Below are 13,613 nucleotides of genomic sequence, written 5' to 3'. Positions count from 1 at the left end.
CGGTCAAAGTTCCTCACAAGAATATAGTCTTCTGGTGCTATGGCATGTTCCTTGACCTGGGTGTTGTCAGGGAAGGCGGCAGCAACCTGTGAACAACAAGAGAGTAGTGCAGACATCAAGTAAACCAGGTAATCTGTCAGCATGTTACTGTCAACATCAGTAATTTTCTTTGGCATAGGCGTACCCCACATATTTGGCGGTCTACCGAAAACTACTTCATAAGGAGATAGGCCTGTTCTGGAATGAGCTACCATACGCATGTAAAAGAGGGCAACCGGCAAGGCTACCATCCAATCCACGCCTTTTTCTGCACAGATCTTGGCAATTTTTGTCTTAATTGTCTGATTATGTCTTTCTGCTGCTTCTGGGTGTCGGACACAATGGAACTTCCAGGTATAACCTAACAGAAGAGACACTTGTTTCATTAATTCAGAAGAAAATGGCTGCCCGTTATCTGAATATATGACACGGGGCAATATCTGGGGAAGAACTCGCGCACCAATTGCCTGGCTGTTGTCACAGCAGTGTAATCTGGAACTGGATAAGCTTCTGTCCATCTAGATAGTGCACACACTACTACTAAGACATACTTGTAACCTTTACATCTGTCATTTCACTATGAGCTGTGTTTATGATTACTTGTACCATAGAATCAGGAAGAAACCATGTGCTTTTTCCCTTAGTCAGCCAACCTTGGTCAGTCTGGACCCCTCCTTGTTCAGTCCACTTCTTTATCTCATCTGTAGTGGCATGTGTCTGTATGTCAAGTACATCATGTGTGGGATCCCTGACTGTCATACATGTTGTCAGTAATGGTACCTCTGTCCTTGTCGTGTCTGTTGGTATCTGGGCTGTCTGGGCTGTCTGGGCTGTCTGGGCTGTAAGTTTAGCTGTTCGGTCTGCCAGGTCATTACCCCGGGAAATGGTGTCTGTAACTTTGGTGTGAGCTTTGCACTTCAGGATAGAAATGGCTGTAGGTAAATGTATTGCTTCCAACAGGGCCTGAATAAGCTGGCCGTGCTGGACCTTGGTCCCATGGGAGGTCAAGAAACCTCTCTCCCTCCACAGTACCCCGAAATCATGAACAACGCCAAAAGCGTATTGTGAGTCAGTATAAATGTTTACTTTCAAGTGCTTAGCTCTTATGCAGGCTTGTGTCAGAGCGATGAGCTCTGCTGCTTGTGCTGACAATGTGTCTATTTTCTGTGTCTCTATGACCTCTGTAGCAGTGGTCACAGCATAGGCTGTAGTGTAGCTCCTATTTTCCCAATAGGCTCTGCGCATTGGAATAGTACCTACGATAGTAAAGGCCTAGACCAGACGTTAACTAGGTCTACTACTGTCGATACTAGACTTAATTTTTGGGTTTGCCAGCTAAGCTCAGAGTTCGCTAGAAACTTTCTCGAATGTTCAAGGAAGGATTAACTCCCCTGATTAGACAAGAAGGGATTTAGTTTCTGACAACCATAGAACATGACAACTTTGCTCTCCCCTAATCAAGAGTCAATCTCAAGAGTCGTGTGAGCACAAGGCAATTATTTTACTCAGTCAGTACGTGCATTCTTAGTCTCATCAGAATGTAGAGAAAAGGAAGAGACGGGCGTGTTCAATAAAAGGTGTTATTTATTGATCAGTCTCCTTTCTCGTACAAGAGAAATGGATCGATATTATTGCAATACTTATTGTTAAGTAAAGTGCATACCTTAGAAGCAATAGTATAAAATAATACTGTAAAAACATTGATATGGTTTCTGAGCCATATGATGTTTAAAATGATTAAAATATATTTACATACACATATACATTTGACTAAACGTACTCAACTGGTGTTTCTAAATACGCCTACCCCGTGTACCTGACCTAAGTCTAATGCGTGGGCGGGAATAGAAAGTTACAGTTTAAGTTAAGTTTGTTTTTGCCAAGTGAATAACTAAAGAATTCTCTGTGAGGGGTTATTCAGTTCTGTACCTGGAATTTAGGATGAATGAGGAATGGTATCTCTTTCTCTGCTCTCGATATTCCAGGCTGCCTGCGAGGGCTACCCAGAAGCGCCGGTGCTGGGTCTCTCGGCTTGAGATAGCAGCGCGTCTCTCAGCGCGTCAGGAAGGCGGGGCTGCTGCCTGCGGGGTCTGCTTCTGCTCTCGGCTTCGGCAAGTATGGCTGCTCCGTCTTGTCACCACGCGTGTGACTGCGTCAGATAACGGTATCTGCATCATGGGGGATTTCTTGCCTCATGGGCTGACTGTTAGTTAACTAGCTAGGTAGTTTAACCAGAATAGGGTCAGGAATAGGGGGATCGATTCAGAACCTATAGAAATACACGACACCCACTCCACGCTAACTATGGTCATATCTACTAATCTATGCATAGTATAACATAGTACAACATACTATAGAGTATAGTGTATACCTTACCACCCCAAAATACATAAATGCATTTTGAAATTTTCAAATATACTGAAAAATTGCAGTCATATATATTGTATGCACTTAAGCTATGAATTAAATGCAAAAGTAAGCACGCATTGTTATGCATTATTGCTTGTTGGTATATGAGAAATACACATGAAATGGCTCTTAATATGGCTATACAGAAAAAAAGTCGAAACCATTTCATCACATAAAATATATTGTGAACATACCATCGGGCAGCTAAAGTCTATATAAAGTCTATAAAGTATCTAAAAAATAGAAATCTTAGTTCTCTAGGAATAGTTTCTTACTTTAAGCAGAAGATCAGTGTCCCGGAAAAAAATATATAGAAAAATATTTTAAGGGGCTTTCTGAAAAAATTGCTGTCCGTGAACTGGATTGTAATTGTTCATGTGACTTTATTTTGAAAGTTGAAGGCCGGATTCAGGGAACGCCGTGTGCGAGTTTACTCAAAAGTCTCTATTTCTGTTCCGGAGAGAACATCATATCATTCAGGCTTTCGAAAAAACTGTCAACAGCTTCATGGGAAAGTTCCACTAAGTCGGAAATAGGGGTAACCATGCATTCATGCGCATGATTGTCTGCATTGACATTCTGATTTGCATTGCTGACAGAAGGTCGTACCTGTTCGATGCTGCTTTCATCTTGAACTTCACTACCCTTCAATCGCAGTGGTGAAGATTCCAGGAATGCCGTCATCAGAATTGGCAGCCTTTGAGGGCAGCACAAAGCGTGAACCTTGGTAGGAACCAGCAGTGTATCTGCATCCACCGGCGCATCCGATTGTAGCGTCAGACAGGTGTCTAACACGCATTCTTCTCCGCATAGCAGACACCTTAGTACAGGTAAAACACACCTTTGCCACATTGGTCGAAATGATAGAAACCAAGTCATGTTTAGGTCTCTAAGCCGGGAGAGTCCCAGGATTTTTGATATCCGGTCCCGGTATCCAATGGCTAGGATCGTATCTTCCATTGTCGCGAGAGTTTGATCTGTGACATGGGTTGCCATAACGAAAAATAAGGACTAGGAATAGGATTCCTGCAATTAGTCCCAGGATCAAGGGAAGTCCGCCAAAAATCGAATGGACGAAATCTGGAAAAATACCCAGTATGGCTTTGAATGGTGGTAATGCCATCGAAAATACTGTCTTAAATACCTTTGAGACCCCAGTGGTATCAGAAATATTTAAGATTTCGCTCAGGATTTCCGCGAAATGTACGGGGGAATTAGTTGATAATAATGTATGTATCTCTGCAGTCGTCCTTGCGACTTGTAGATCATACGTTTCTTTAGATGACGTGAGCCTTGTAGGCGTCTGAAGAAGCACTGTTTTCATTCTGCTTAAAGTGTATTCGAATAGAAGTAATTTTCAAACCGGGCCATGCCCTTGCCTCCCTGTCTGGAAAGGAGCTGGGGAACAAAGAACGTCCACAGCACTTGACCTTCGCCGTCGTAGTGACGAGATAAGGAGTCCCGGGCATAAGACTACAACATCTGCGGTCTACAATAAGAATGTAACTCCCTGCGCTGTCTAGCATTGTCTGAGCCCACTCTCCGTTTTTCAGTTGTGTCCTCAGTATTCTCGGCATTGTTAACTACCTTGATTCTGGCTACCTTCTTTTTTGGAAATTGTAATTTCTTTTTCAGTTGAGCATGTTCCTTGTCTTTGGACTTGGCGTGCTCTTCTGATCGTCCTCTTCTTTCCGATTTCTGCGAGGAATTCTGAAAAGATTGAGAGGGACGTGTATCAATGTCTTGATATCTATCAGGTTTTTTAATATTATCCCTATTTCTAAGGTTATATCTATTCCCAGAGGGTTCACTCTGGGGTGACCTTTGTCTCGGGTTTGGAGATTTCTCTCTTCGCCTAGGAGACCTTCCTCTGGACTGGAATTTCTTTTCTTTAGGATTGGATTGTTTGTTCCCATCCCAGTTCTTTTTTGGTGAATTATTATTATTATTAAAAAACATTTTTTCTGGACTTGTAGTCAGTTGCGGTTTTACTGGTATTCCACCTAGACTATCTCTGCCTAGTTCTTCATAGGATTTTTCTATGATTCTGGCAATTTCAGCTGGTTGGTCTGCTATATCTGTCTCTTTTAACCTCTGGCGGATCGCCACGTTTGCTGCTTCACCTTTTATGTTGGCTAGTAATATAGCCGAGACCTGCTTGAAGTCTTTTAGTAATTTCATACCAAGAGTTAAAGCAGGTTCTGGACCGTATTCATCTTGAATTTGTTTTAGCACATCTGGTATCACCGAAATGGATGGAACACCGTGCGTTTTTGTGTAGATGGAAGCAAAGACTGTACCCCAAGTGTCACAGTCCTCAATGTGTGGTGCGATTCCCATTGGGAGACATATAGTCAGAATCCTGTGTTTTTCTAATGGGGTGGTGTCAGGAAACACCGCCTCTATTTGGGTAATTTTCTGTGCCAACCAGAATGGTATTTGTTCCCGTTTTGCTGGGACTTTACCTAGGCAGGATTGGATGTTCTGTGGTGTAATTTTATTTGTGTTCCCCTGGTGAGGGGTCAGCTGTGGAAGTTTAATCGCTGGCTGAATTGTTGAAGTCCGCATTACATACTGAACTAATTGTCTGTGAATTTTTAGTAGTTGTTTTAGCTGTATTAACAGCTCTGCTGCAGGCATTCTTTCGATGTCTGGATGTGGTGTGTATCCGTCTAGGACCGGCCACGTTGCTCCTGGTCTTCCTAAAGGACCGAGCCTTGTAATGTGATTGTTATGTATTAGGGCGCCATCAAATAAGAGCAAATGCTCTTGAAATTTGAGTGGTACTTCCACCTCCTCGAAAGGAGTGTACGTTTCAGGAGGTTCCTCTACTTTGTAATAGTGGAAGTACTTTGTTACAGCATTTGCTGCTGGAAAATGTATCCATGTATAGTATACCTCTGTCTGCCGATATTCGTGTGCCTCAATTACGAATATGACTGTGCCACCTCTAGGTGTCAGTCCATTTTCTATAAGTTTTAAGGTTATAGATCTCCTTTTAATGACCGGAATGAGTATTATATCCGCGTCTGCTGCTTGCATGGTAGCATCAGCATCTGCTATTTCAGTAGCTAATCTAGTAACCTCTCGTTCTTCATCGCTGTCCATTTTGCTGACAGGATGGTATTATGTTTATTTGCAGATCAGGTTTCTTTATGGAAACAGAGATTAGATGCACAATATTCTGGAACTGTTTATCCTTCAACGTTGACTTGACCAAAAACCATACATAGGAGTTCCCTCCTGCGAGGTTTTGGAGGATATAATAACCTTTCACCCACTCCAGACGTCTTTGGAGTATTTGGGAAAAGGGGTCTGAGTGAGAAAGCACGACTGAGTTACTCTAAATGTCTTACGTTAGTTTTATCGCCCTTTCCAAACACGTTGGGCGCCATGTAGTGTAGCTCCTATTTTCCCAATAGGCTCTGCGCATTGGAATAGGACCTACGATAGTAAAGGCCTAGACCAGACGTTAACTAGGTCTACTACTGTCGATACTAGACTTAATTTTTGGGTTTGCCAGCTAAGCTCAGAGTTCGCTAGAAACTTTCTCGAATGTTCAAGGAAGGATTAACTCCCCTGATTAGACAAGAAGGGATTTAGTTTCTGACAACCATAGAACATGACAACTTTGCTCTCCCCTAATCAAGAGTCAATCTCAAGAGTCGTGTGAGCACAAGGCAATTATTTTACTCAGTCAGTACGTGCATTCTTAGTCTCATCAGAATGTAGAGAAAAGGAAGAGACGGGCGTGTTCAATAAAAGGTGTTATTTATTGATCAGTCTCCTTTCTCGTACAAGAGAAATGGATCGATATTATTGCAATACTTATTGTTAAGTAAAGTGCATACCTTAGAAGCAATAGTATAAAATAATACTGTAAAAACATTGATATGGTTTCTGAGCCATATGATGTTTAAAATGATTAAAATATATTTACATACACATATACATTTGACTAAACGTACTCAACTGGTGTTTCTAAATACGCCTACCCCGTGTACCTGACCTAAGTCTAATGCGTGGGCGGGAATAGAAAGTTACAGTTTAAGTTAAGTTTGTTTTTGCCAAGTGAATAACTAAAGAATTCTCTGTGAGGGGTTATTCAGTTCTGTACCTGGAATTTAGGATGAATGAGGAATGGTATCTCTTTCTCTGCTCTCGATATTCCAGGCTGCCTGCGAGGGCTACCCAGAAGCGCCGGTGCTGGGTCTCTCGGCTTGAGATAGCAGCGCGTCTCTCAGCGCGTCAGGAAGGCGGGGCTGCTGCCTGCGGGGTCTGCTTCTGCTCTCGGCTTCGGCAAGTATGGCTGCTCCGTCTTGTCACCACGCGTGTGTTTGCATAGGGCAAGGTCGGCAATATTTATACCTTAAAGGTGCCGGGATTGACGTAAGGATGGACATAGGTACGTCAATAAAGATGTCATACGACTTGCTCGTTAGCACATTCTTTACTAAAGTTCTCTTTGAAATCAAAACAATGGCCGCACGGATTATCCAGGTTGTCATAGGTTTGATTTGTTATGAGAACGTCGTATGCCTTATCAGGGGCTGGAGGAATGTCGCTTGTCTAATTAGATCTCAAGCGTTATGACCTAATCAGATAACACGTTCCTGTGCCGTAGTGTGACTGCGTCAGATAACGGTATCTGCATCATGGGGGATTTCTTGCCTCATGGGCTGACTGTTAGTTAACTAGCTAGGTAGTTTAACCAGAATAGGGTCAGGAATAGGGGGATCGATTCAGAACCTATAGAAATACACGACAAGGCTGCTACTAATTCTCCTGCACTCGTTCTCATGCATGATCCATCCACATAGAGCGTTAAGTCTGGGTCTGGAAGTGCAATATCCGTCAGGTCTTGTCTTGGTTTCGTCACTATATTCATAACTTCCACACAGTCATGTGGTGGTGCATTTACTGTACTTGAGGGCAAAAGTGTTGAAGGATTCAGAATATTACAACGTCTGATCTCTATGTGTGGCTGAAATAATGTCAGTTCATATCCTGTCAGTCTCGCTACAGTCAAGTGTTGTGTCTGAGTCCTGTTTAAGAGAACCTCCACTGCATGTGGAACCTGTACTGTCAGAGGGTGTCCTAGCACTATTGAGTCACTTTGTCTTATGGCTAGGGCTGTTGCTGCAACTGATTTCAGGCACGCAGGCAGAGCCTGGGCCACTGGATCCAGTGTACTGGAAAAATAAGCACACTGCTTGTGTTTCCCTGCTTGAACGTGTGTGAGGACAGATAACGCTGTTCCATCTTGTTCAGTTACAAAAAGCATGAAATTTAGTCTGCTGTAACATGGAGTCGCTAAAACTGGCGCATGACATAATGCTCTTTTTAATTCCTCAAATGCCAAGGTGTGTTCTTGTGTCCAAGGGAGGACAGTCAAAATGGCTGCCTCCTGTGTAGTTAACTGTAAGAGTGGTTTGGCTAGAAAGGCATACTGGGGAATCCATTGCCTACAGTATGAAGTGAGGCCAATAAAGGCACGTACTTCCTTTTGTGTCTTGGGCTGTGAAAGGTTAGTAATGACCTGTATGTGATCTTGTGTTAGCTGTCTACCCTCCTTGGAAAGCAAGTGTCCTTGCACACCACTTGCTTTTCACAGAATTGCATTGGGGCCTTGTGCCCCTTGTCAGCCAGAAAATGTAGAACTGTCAGTGATGCATTTTCGCATTCTTTCACTGAGCGTGCTGTAATCAGGATGTCGTCTACGTACTGAATCAGTGCTGTGTTGGCAGGCATGTGAATACTGTCTAGCTGTCTCTTTAATGCGTCACTGTAAATGCTAGGGCTCACTGTCATCAATCTAGCAAAAATGAAATTATATAAAAAAAAAAAAAAAAAAAAAAATGAATTTTCAATTCAAAAGCACAATTTTTATTTTGGGGAAACCTCTTTCCAAAAGCTCTGCAGTTTAAAAAAAATCCTACTCTAAATCTTGGGAATAGTATGACCATACTACCTACAATATGTTCTCTAAATGTATTTGAATAAAATCCAAATTATTCTAGCATAGACAGATGGGCTGGAGCCTCGCTACTCCTCACTCCTTTGAGAAGCAGCCCCTCCCTCTAGAAAGATGGTCGCGCTCGGAGTTTTGAATACACTCCAAGCCGGGCTTCACTGGGATCTAAAATTGAATGACTGCCAGATGCTGAACTCTTTGCAAGAGCAAACTCCTGCCAATTATACTGTTTACACTACTGAGGGAAAAACTATTCATTTGCAAGCGTGACTTTATCTGAAGTCAATGAAGCTTTCAGTGCTGGCTGTAAGGAAGAGCAACTTTTTGTACACAAGTCAGAGGGGCTGGGGAGGTAACTTCGCTACGAACTCACTCCTTGCTCACCTACCCCTCCCCTCAGAGCCAGGAACTGGCTCAGTGTCAAACATAACAAATAGGAGACAAGCCTCTCACTCGTCCCTGCTTCTCTAAAATTGGGTCGCTGCCAACGCTGAGCTCATTGAAAGAGTCAAGCGTCTGCCAAGGAAGCTAGTGTCAGTCGGAGGAGTAGCCCTCCCTTTACATAAACATTTTCTCCGTGGCTCATCAAGTTTTTTTTTCTGCTTGCGAAGGAAGCCTGACTTAGCTGGAGAACAGCCAATAAATATCCGCGGAAAAGAATTGGAGTATGGCCAATAACAACAAGACAGGCACGGCAAGAGGGAAAAAGCCCTCCCTTTACAAAACATCATTTACTGGGAGCCAGGCCATCTCGGACGGACTGTCTCAAGGTCGAAAAACACATTTCAGTGTAATTCAAAACATATCCAGGCCAGAGAGCTTAACCAACAATCTCTAACTTAACTGAAGTAAATTTAAAACGTGATAAAAAAAGCATCCTAAAATCAGTAATTAATAAGGACATATTTTTTTTGTAACTAAGTGACATGCTAGCATTATAAAAATAATTCTGTACTGCTACTTAAAAGCTCCACTTACTAAAAAACACTTTTGTCTAACTAATTCAGCTAGAAGGCAAGACATTTGAAACATGGGCATTTGTTTAGCATGCAAATTAACACACAAAAAAGGGACAATTTGCTTCTGCACACAAGGCTATGCATTTTGCAGTTGAGAGAAAAAAACGAATTATCATGGACTGTTGGGTTGGGAATGTTCTCTGCATACATCAATTGAAGCTTCTCCACTAAATGTTTATCTGAAACCATCTGTGTAAGCATTGCAGCCTAACTGACCTCTGACTCAGACATAATAATTCCTATTTTCAAAGGCTGGTGGACATATATCAGGCAGCATGTTTAATGATCACTGCTCTTACCGTGCAAGATTATACCTTTCTATCAGCAGCCTGTCAAAGTACATAGGTGAGCCTTGAAACTAAATGAATGCAAATTAAACTAATGTAGGGGACACTTAGCAATGCATTAAGATGGTAGTGTATTATAGCTATCAAAAAGGGCCACGTTCATTAATTTACAAATAGCCACTTTCCTAAGTGAGTGGGATAACTGTCACACGCTATTCTAAAGGGCAGCTTGCATTGGGAAAAATAATAATTTATATTTTGCAGAAACATTCCTATTTAAAAAACACACGGTTTTATTACACTAATTAAAAACGCATTCTATGAAGGGTCTGATTTATATTTTCTTCTCAACTGCAAACCCTTATCTCAATCCGACTGGATTATTTACAACTACCGACCTCTGAGTCAAACACATTAAACAAGCGCTCCAAGGCAAACCCTTACAAATACACTTAGCCAAACACACCCTTCCGCCCAAGCCAAAAATCCCAAAAATTCAGCACATCTGGCCATCTACCTCCTCTACCGCTGATCCAACCCCCGGGCCTCTAGCGCACCTGGAACACCCCCAAAATAATTTCTCAATTTTCAGAAATACGCCCATTGGATAACATGGCAAATCGCACCTCCGCACAAAACATGCTTTTTTCACCACTTCCACAGCTCAGATCCCTTTCAGATTTGGCATCACAGTAGTCCAAGCGATTCCCTAAATCCTCACCAAACAGCAACCAAATCCCTCCACTGGAACGGGTACGAATTTCCGCTCAAAAACACGCCCCCCGCAAACACCAAAAAACGCCAAAATCCCTCAACACCTTGTTAAACAGCATGTTAAAACAAATACTGCCTTCTCAATACAAGATATTAACTCTTTGGTAGCTGAAGCACAATCTTTTCCCAATGACTGCAGTACATGGGAAAGTCATGAACTCATTTCTCCATGTTATCACATAACACGTACGCACATCTTCAAAACGTTTTCTCCAAGCACTTGAAAGAGATCCAGCTCTCTCCTGCCTAACGTAATGATAACATACTCTGCACAAAACATAACCACATGGCGCTATTCACAAGCCATATTCACAAGAAACTCAACAAGTCATAATAATGACATGCTCTTCATAAACCATATTTACAAGGAGCTATACTTAAGAAAATTCAACAAACTACTCACAAGTCTCAATCACAAGACGCTATTCACAACTAATTCAACCAGTTACTCACAAGGCACTTGCGCAGTCCAGAAGGGACTTGTCTAGATACAAGGAAATGAACGCTTCAGATGCTGTCGGCTTTATTCTACATACTCTAAAGGGTACAGGTGGTGGCGTTCGCGACCTACTGGGTCTTTCTCAGGTGGTCACTTTAGCTAGTTCTTCTGACAGGACGGGATAAATACCAGTAATGACAGAATTTCTTTCTCTATCAATCTGTTCTGTTTTCCTATGTGACTCTTTGCGCCATAACTCAATAGCATCTTTCTGAGAGGGTCCTGACTTCCTCTTCCATAGCGCTTCCTCAACTCCCATAATGCATTCTGAATCCCATGTTCCTGAGACAGGCCATCTATATTTCTCCTCTAGATCCTTCGTGCAGTTTACCCATAAATCTAAAAACAAGACAGCGTCTAATCCATGCTTATTATACATATAATGACCAGGTGTGTCTCTAGGCGGGATGTTAACTGACTCTTCTAGTATACCTTTCCTGGTCCCTATCTGACGCAACTTTGAAAAAAAGTGGCATGTTGAAAACAACACAATGGAAACACAATACACAGAAATAAACTGAAACAAGTAACAATCATTCACACTAGAAACATTGTAACACTAAAACAGACACAAAATCTGAACTGATACAGAGAACTAAACATGTACTTGAAAAACTTTGTGCACTGGAATACAGTACAACCATACCGGTCTCAGAAATGAGACACGTCTTGACCGTTCCCACCTTTTACAGTGGACCCGTCTTGACCGTTCCCACCTTTTACAGTGGACCCGTCTTGACCGTTTCCACCTTTTACAGTGGACCCGTCTTGAAACTTGATGCATTCCCCATAGTGGTACTCACCGGGAAGCAGAATCTTGAAACTTGAAGGCCTCGGACCTCTACGCATGCGCCTTGGAACAGGTGGACCTCTGGAGACCTCGGACCTTGCTCTCTCACGGGTTGGGCTCTGGTTGAGACGATCCGCGTTCCTCACCGCCTCGCATGGATGCCTGCTCGCAGTCCGTCCTCCTCTTGGGCCTGAGGGAGTAGCGGGAAATCCCGATGGCGTGTACACTTTAAAGTCCGTCACGGCTGTAGAAGGGGGCAAAGCTGGACCTAGACCTCCGGCGCGTGGGGAAAGAGATTGTCCCTGAATTCGGGCGCCAAATTAATGTGGTAAGTAAAATATTACCCTGGCATAATTTCTAGGCATTAACAATTATCATGCATCAAGTGAGAGGCAGAGTCCGTGGTATCTGAGTTAAAATGGGCTTTATTCCAATAACTCGAGTCATGGGAGAATATGTTCCATCACCACTGAGGTTCAGGAAGGGTCTTCTAACATTTATTTACTGAACATCATATTTATACATTTAATCTTGTACATAGGGCGTAAGAAGGAACGCTCGAGGCAGAGCAGAGAAAGAAAGAGATAAGAGCATGTGGGCGTACATGAGGGTGTGTACTTTGATGAGTCATAGGTAGGTGATAGGTAGGTGTCATAGGTGGGTGGGTACTTAGAGGAGGAGTTTGCATGACCAGCTCGAACTTTGTCCTACTTGTGTGCAACTTGGACATGACGTGCAATTGACGTGTAACTGGGAGGAGAGCTGCCTTTCAGTCTAGTAGAGAGATCTCTTGTGTCAAGGCGACCAGCACGTCTAGTACAACTGATATCTAGAGTCAGGGAATGTATTATCTTAAGCAAAAGTTGCTCATCACTATGAATCAAGAAAAAGCATATATTTCTCTGTTCATTACGTGGGGGCTATGGATGCAAGCACTGTAATCCACTTAAACAGAGACAGAATGGCTGGGCCCTATCTATGCAGATGGGTTCTGTGTACCTTCTTCACCAGACTGAAATGTGATTCTGTAAAGCAGACAGATAACTGTTATTCATAATACTGTCTTGGCAGGCCTCTTGCCGGGCCTCTTACAGCTGAGCCAGAAGTATGCGAGGTCAGGGAGACGTCACTGCAGCCTTCAGTGTGTCAGGAGTCATGAAAAACCCTTATTCCAGAATGTGGCTCGGGGTGAACCACAAAATGGGTTCATTACGATACTTATTTAAAAGTGCACAATGCAATGCAAATACATGGGCCTTCATGTTAGCTTAACTTTTGGGAAACTTGATGACAGGCACCTTAATGCAGGACGTGATTGCAGAGGCCTAGTGATTCAGGCCACTACAAGGAAATGCATGGATGACATGCACATACATGTAACATAGGGTATACGCAGGGGACACATTGGTCAGGCAAAATTTCATTTTCCTCAGAAGGCGTAAGCAGAAATATGCAAGATTTACCCCAATTAATTTGTACACCGGAAAGTCTACCAAATTGTATGAATTCTCTAAAAATGGGGTTTAGGTTGTCGCTCGGGTCGCGTATATAAAGTGATGTCATCAGCATACATCGATATTAGTATTTGTCGTTGAAAACAACGTAGTGCACTATCTTTATGATGTTGTTGCAGTTTAGCGGCTAGAGGTTCCGTAGCTATCGCGAATAGGAGAGGCGAAAGGGGACACCCCTGTCTGGTCCCTCTGGTGATGGGGAATGCCTCAGATAGTTTGCCATTAATAAGTACCCTGGCCATTGGGCGCTCGTAAAGGAGCCTGATCCAGGAGATGAAAATCGCTGGAAAGCCCATCCTCTCCAAGAC

This window comes from Lissotriton helveticus, chromosome 3_1 (assembly GCF_964261635.1).
Source record: "Lissotriton helveticus chromosome 3_1, aLisHel1.1, whole genome shotgun sequence".
NCBI lineage: Eukaryota > Metazoa > Chordata > Amphibia > Caudata > Salamandridae > Lissotriton > Lissotriton helveticus.
Note: the sequence above shows the minus strand (reverse complement) of the source record.